Source organism: Chenopodium album, chromosome 15 (assembly GCF_948465745.1).
Source record: "Chenopodium album chromosome 15, dcCheAlbu1.1, whole genome shotgun sequence".
Taxonomy (NCBI): domain Eukaryota; kingdom Viridiplantae; phylum Streptophyta; class Magnoliopsida; order Caryophyllales; family Amaranthaceae; genus Chenopodium; species Chenopodium album.
In genome coordinates, this window is record NC_137848.1 from 28,325,717 (window position 1) to 28,331,716 (window position 6,000).

Genomic DNA, 6,000 nt, shown 5'->3' on the forward strand with positions numbered 1-6,000 from the left:
GATCTTCAAAAATTAAGTTATGAAAATAAAAAAGAATTTCAAAATTATGATATTATAGATTTTTACAAAATAAGAAAAATGAATTTTAATCAATTTTTACATTTAAATATAAATAAAAAAAGCTTATATCTTTTTTTAAAAAAATGACTATATGTATATTTTCAGTTGAATTTAATATGATTTTTAAAATATCTTAATTAATTTCTTATAGCTTGATATAATAATTTTTTCGAAAATAAAATGTCTTTGCCTAATTATTACTCCCTCCGTCCTTTTATTACATGCCTATTTCTAATTTTGCACGGGAATTAAGAAAGTCATAGATTCCTTAAAATTAATAATTGGGAGTATAAATATGCATGTGGGGTTAGAGAGAGATAGAGAGAAAGAAAAAGTGGTTGGGAATAATTAGGAGAGAGACAGTATTGGGAATTTATGTCAAAGTACAAAAAAGAAAAAAAAAACAATAACAAATCATCAAAAAGTGAATAATACTGTTAAAAAATACAACCTATAAATAGAAACAAGCACTTAATTTTTACGGAGAAATTCTTTGTCTTTAATTAGTAGAGTCCACTTTGGTCTCTACTAAGAGAAAAAAATAAAAAGGCTGAATAAAAAAAAAATAACTGAAAAAGGAGAACAAAGTAACTGTAAGAAGAGTAAAACAGAAGGGACCCTCAGCAACCACTTACCATGTGATTCCCTCCCAAAATTTCACGATCAAAACACTGAAACATTGGCGGGAAAAAATCCCCTCAAAATTTTTCCCTCTTAAAATTTCGTGAAAAAATTAATGGAGATCCTCCCCTAATACTCAAGACGACCCCACATAGCAAGAAAAATATACCAATATGTAAATTAAAGCTTTAACCTTGTGAGAAGCCCCCAATTTTATGAGAAGCCCTATTTTTGCAACTCCAATTTTTGAGTGAGATACTGCGTTTAATCTGGAAATTGAAGAAGCTGTTGAACATAAGGGTACTAGCTGGTGGGATTCATATCAGTCAACAAAGTGAGGCAGTTGGTTACTTCACCAACAATGCGTACCACGGTCAACTGCATTTCGGGGAAGGTGGCCATTTTATCAACCCTGGCTATGTGCCCAACACGACCATAGAGCATACGCAAACTCATATGCATACTCCTCATTCTAATTTTTCTATAAATAACAATTGATTAATGACTCAATCGGGATGATGTACAATACTTTTTATTTTATTTTACGGGCTGTTAGTACTGATATATTGTAGTTCTACGCCATTTACAGCTTGGATAGTATGCAATAAAAATACCAACCTAGGTTGGATGGTATGTTATTTGGATGGGACTGGGTTGTATGCACTAACTCTAACTTTCATTATCGATTCCTTTATCCTTCATCATTAATTATGGAATATTTTGATTGTCAACGGTAATTGTACTATCTAAGCTCACTATAAATACCAACACAGGGTACGATGGTATGCAATATGAATACCATCCTAGGGTTGGGTGATATTCATTTTGGGCAAACAACTTGAAGACCGATTTGGGGGTCGATAGTATAGAGTATATTACCTAAGAAGGGTATCTTGGCCTAGAAAGGCACGTGTTTGTTATATTTTGTATTATTATGAGAAAGTATTGCATGTACCTTTGCATGTACTAGTGGATAACGTAATCCAAGATAATTGGTTACATGTTGTATAGAAACATTTTTGTAAAGAAGAAACAATTTAATATGAATAAAAAATGTATTACCAAGTGTCAAAGAATGGACTTTATTATGTTGGATGACTTAATTGAAATTTAACCAAAAATGTTTTAAAAAATGTAAGATCTTGTAAGATACTGATTTGGTAGTTGATGAGATATGTAAGCCTTAATTGAAATACTGAAATAGGGTTGGCTTGTATAAAAAAGGAATGCCATCCTAGGGTTGGATGGTATTCTTTTGGAGTAAGTGGTATATGGGGGTGGAAATATGAATACCAACATGGAGTTGGATGGTTTGAACTTTGAAGTATGAATAGCATCCTGGTGTTGGATGGTATCTATTTGGTTTGAGAAGCATTCAATATGAAGACCAATCTTGAAGTAGATAGTATTAAATAGACTACCCAAGGGTCTAAAAAGGGTATCTTGATGTAATTGTTGAGTTATGTAGGATTCATGATTACTTTATATTGTTGATGGATGTGCGGATTAAAAGTACGACCAAATTTTATACCTTATAATAAATAAATACATAAATTATCTTTTTCAAGTTTGTTCTTTGAGGAAGTTGTTGGGGTTTGAGGAAGTTGAATATGATGTAGGAGTTTCTTTAGGGTTTAATGCAAGTACAACTTTAAGGTAGCAATGACTTTATCAAGCTTTAACTTCAAAAGAATAGAAGATTGTAGTGCATACATTTAATGTTCGATTTAAACTTGTGCTTTTCTTTGTATTGATATGTGGTTTCTACCATTAATCTTAGAATTTATACCATCCTGGTGAAATGTTAGCATATTAACCGAAAGAGTATTTGTTTGTGTTCATCACCATAGTATTTATACATCCAAGTGAAATGTTATCATACCAACTGAAGAATATTGGTATGTGGTTTATACCATTCAACATAGAGTTTATACATCCAAGTGAAATGTAAACATACCAACAGGAAAAGTTATGAAACATCATTCAAAACAATAACATAATAAGTATTACATAAAACGTGATATCAACGTAATACCAACTTAACGTACTAAGTCTTAAAAATTACTATTACACAAGGATGAGCGTAATAAATATTACACAATAACTTACTAAGTCTTAAAATTAGTCTTAGAATAGGTCATACATAATAACTAATATAATAACACAAAATTCCAAAATCATAATATTTCCTTAGATATTACAAAATAGCTCCAGTGCAATTAGTAGGTTGCTAGATGGTGGATACTCAATTATTCTAGATATTCCCATACTTCAGTTCATGCAAGATCCGCCTCACAATACTGCGAACCTGGATACCAAACAATTACCTTATAGAGAAAGAAACCTCAAATAACACATTATAGAACGGGTTAGATGTGAGGGTTGTAGCATTTGCGAACCTTGGTTCATACAGTCGGTGCCAAACAAGAACTACACCACCAACGGTCACAATGGAGAACTATCTGTATGTTACATCGTGGCTTGAAGTACTTCGATTTCTCTTGGGTTCAGATCGCCGTTCGCTGTAGTTTTGCCGTTCTCGACTCGCCCTTCGTCGTATCTTCTCTCTTCTTTAAACTGAAAGGGTTTTTGCCTTTTCTCTCTTCTTTCAACTTGGACCTTTTGTTTTCTCTCTCTTCCCTTTTAATTTTGAATTTTGAATTGAGTTTGCCCCTTTTGTTTTCTCTATCTTCCCTTCTTTAAAATTTCCTCAGCAGACAATTTCAGAATAAGAGGCCCCACCTGCAGGCTTTTCATTTACAAAAAACAGCAGAGGTGGTTGTAATTACTATTGTGCCCTTAGTAGAGACCAAAGTGGCCTCTATTAATTATAGACCAAGAATTTCTCAATTTTGATGACCCAAAAAAGGAATACTTGCATATAATAAAATGACAGATGGAGTAATCTTTAATATCAACATAGTCCAAACATTACGGAATTCATTAAAATATGGACAAGTCCCTTGATGTACACGTTTTATACCACATTTTAACCTCATTCTATAGCTATTTTCGTGGTTTTTGAGTTCTAAGGAACTATTTCTCACTAAAATTCTCTTCTCTAGTGTGGCTTGGTCTATTTAATTGATTTTGTAGGCACATGAAGATTTCCGGATGATATGGACCTGTTTTGGATGGTCACGAGAGCTTAGTAAAATGGAGGAGCGTTTTCTTGTGTCCGCCTTAGCAGGAAACATTGCCCTGACAACCAGCGTAAAGGAAAGAGAAGTGAAGAGCATTGTGGAAGTGATGGAGACTTCGACTTCCATCCTCCCGGCCCGGCCAGCATTGCCCGGGCAGACAAAGTACTATACGAGAAAGCTAGATGAAGAAGCGTTTGGTAGAATTTTCTTCTCGCGCTTGACCGGGCGGAGTTGCCCTGGCTGCCCGGGCACAGTTTTGCGAGGTGCGATTTCATTATTTTTTGGAATTTCATATTTAAGGGATATAAATACCCTTTGTAATCCTTGTTTTAGACACTTAGTTATTATTTTCTAGCTTTAAAAAATTCATTAAAACCCTAATATTATCTCTAGATCTAGATTAATTTGCACTTTCAATTTTTAATCTTTATTCATCAACAATTGATACTTCTCTTCATTCAAGTAATTGGTATTCATCTTTTCTTCTTATTTTACTTTTATTTGCTTATTAATCATGTTTTTTTCATTGAATATTGCTTTTGTTTTCATTAATATGTGCGAGTAGTCTTTTAATACGGGATCTTGCGGAACCCGAATATGATTGATGCATGAATTAAATCTTTAAATTCTCCAATAATAATCCAAATTGACATGCTTAATAGATCGTGCTTATGCCAATACTAGATTAGAGATAATTAGTATTGTTATTATTCCTTTTTTTTAATCGCAACGAGAGTTGGGTTTTAACGAAATTGAATAGATTAATTAAGAGTTTGAAATTCGTCATGAGAATAGTTGAATGAATGGTTAAGAATCTAGGTAATGTTTTTAATGTCTCTAATTTGCATAACTCCATGAGAATAGGCATGATTGTGATTAGAGAAGTCATTGATAACTCGAGAGAGACCTTTGGTTATTATCTAGGGATTACTTTTCCTCTTGTTAATTGATTTATATATTGGGGGTAGAATTATTATTGCATTGATTGTATTCATGGTAATGCTTGATCTTAGATGTCTTTAGTATTTGATTATCATAATATTTAGTTTAATTGTCTTTCTTGATATTTTGTTATTAATTCTTAATTATTTGATTTGATTACTTGTTTAGTAGTTACTTGAGTCTATTTAATAAGTTGAATCATAATCTCTTGGGATCCGACCCTTACTTGCACGTCTATATAGTAGTGGTCTATTTAGGTTTATTTTTGTTAGGTACGCGACATGCTTACCAAATTTTGGCGCCGTTGCCGGAGACTAACGGTTTCATTCTAGTTATTTGTGATTCATTTTTACTAAGCTCTATTTGTTGCTTCGGCTATTATCTCTTGTGTTTTTTATTTCTCTGCTTTTAGTTCTTTGTTGCATGCAAACTCGACGTTCAGGGTCAGACAATTTAATTCCATTTGATTATGAAATCAAAGGAACTGCAAGGGGATGAGGAGGTAGAAGAAGAAGGAGGAATCAAAATAACAAAAACATGGTCAATCCAGAAACAAAATCTCTTTTGGTGTATGGTATTCCTAATACCACAACTGGAGTCCTCTCTAGCATTGTCAGACCACCCGTTACTGCTCAGAACTTTGAATTAAAACCACAGTTCATTAAATTTATCTCCAATGATTCGTTCGCAGGCACACCTCATGATTGCCCATTCAGTCACATTGATACTTTCTTGGAGAAATGTGATACTATGAAGCTAAATGGTATTATAGATGATGCCATTAGACTTCGCCTTTTTCCTTTCTCATTCCGAGATAGGGCGAAGGAATGGTTGAGAGATGAAGGTACTTGCTCTTTTGACACATGGGATAAACTAGTGAAGACTTTTCTAGTCAAGTTCTTGGGACTGGAAAAGACTGCTAGGTTGAGGAACGAGCTATCTACTTTCGGGCAGTCAGATAATGAGTCCCTATATGAAGCATAGAGAAGATTCAAGCGATTGTAGAGATAGTGCCCTCACCATGGTATTCCTGAATGGATGTTGATCCAAACCATTTACAATGGTTTAACTCATGAGTTTCGAATCTATATTGATGCTGCATCTGGGGGTTCCCTCTTATTTAAGAACCCAACTGAGGGAAATGAGCTAATTGAGAAGATGGCGGCCAATGACAACTGTCATCCTAGGGGCCGAAATAGTGTGAAGAAGGGAGGAAAATATGAAGTTGATGCTC

General features: G+C 33.8%; 1 non-coding gene across 1 annotated transcript; it reads right to left on the minus strand.

Moving 5' to 3' along the window:
• Positions 1-5,687: 5,687 nt before the first annotated feature.
• LOC145583547 (small nucleolar RNA R71) lies at positions 5,688-5,794 on the minus strand. Its single transcript, XR_014100186.1, has one exon. It is a non-coding gene; the product is annotated as a small nucleolar RNA R71 (small nucleolar RNA).
• Positions 5,795-6,000: the final 206 nt, after the last annotated feature.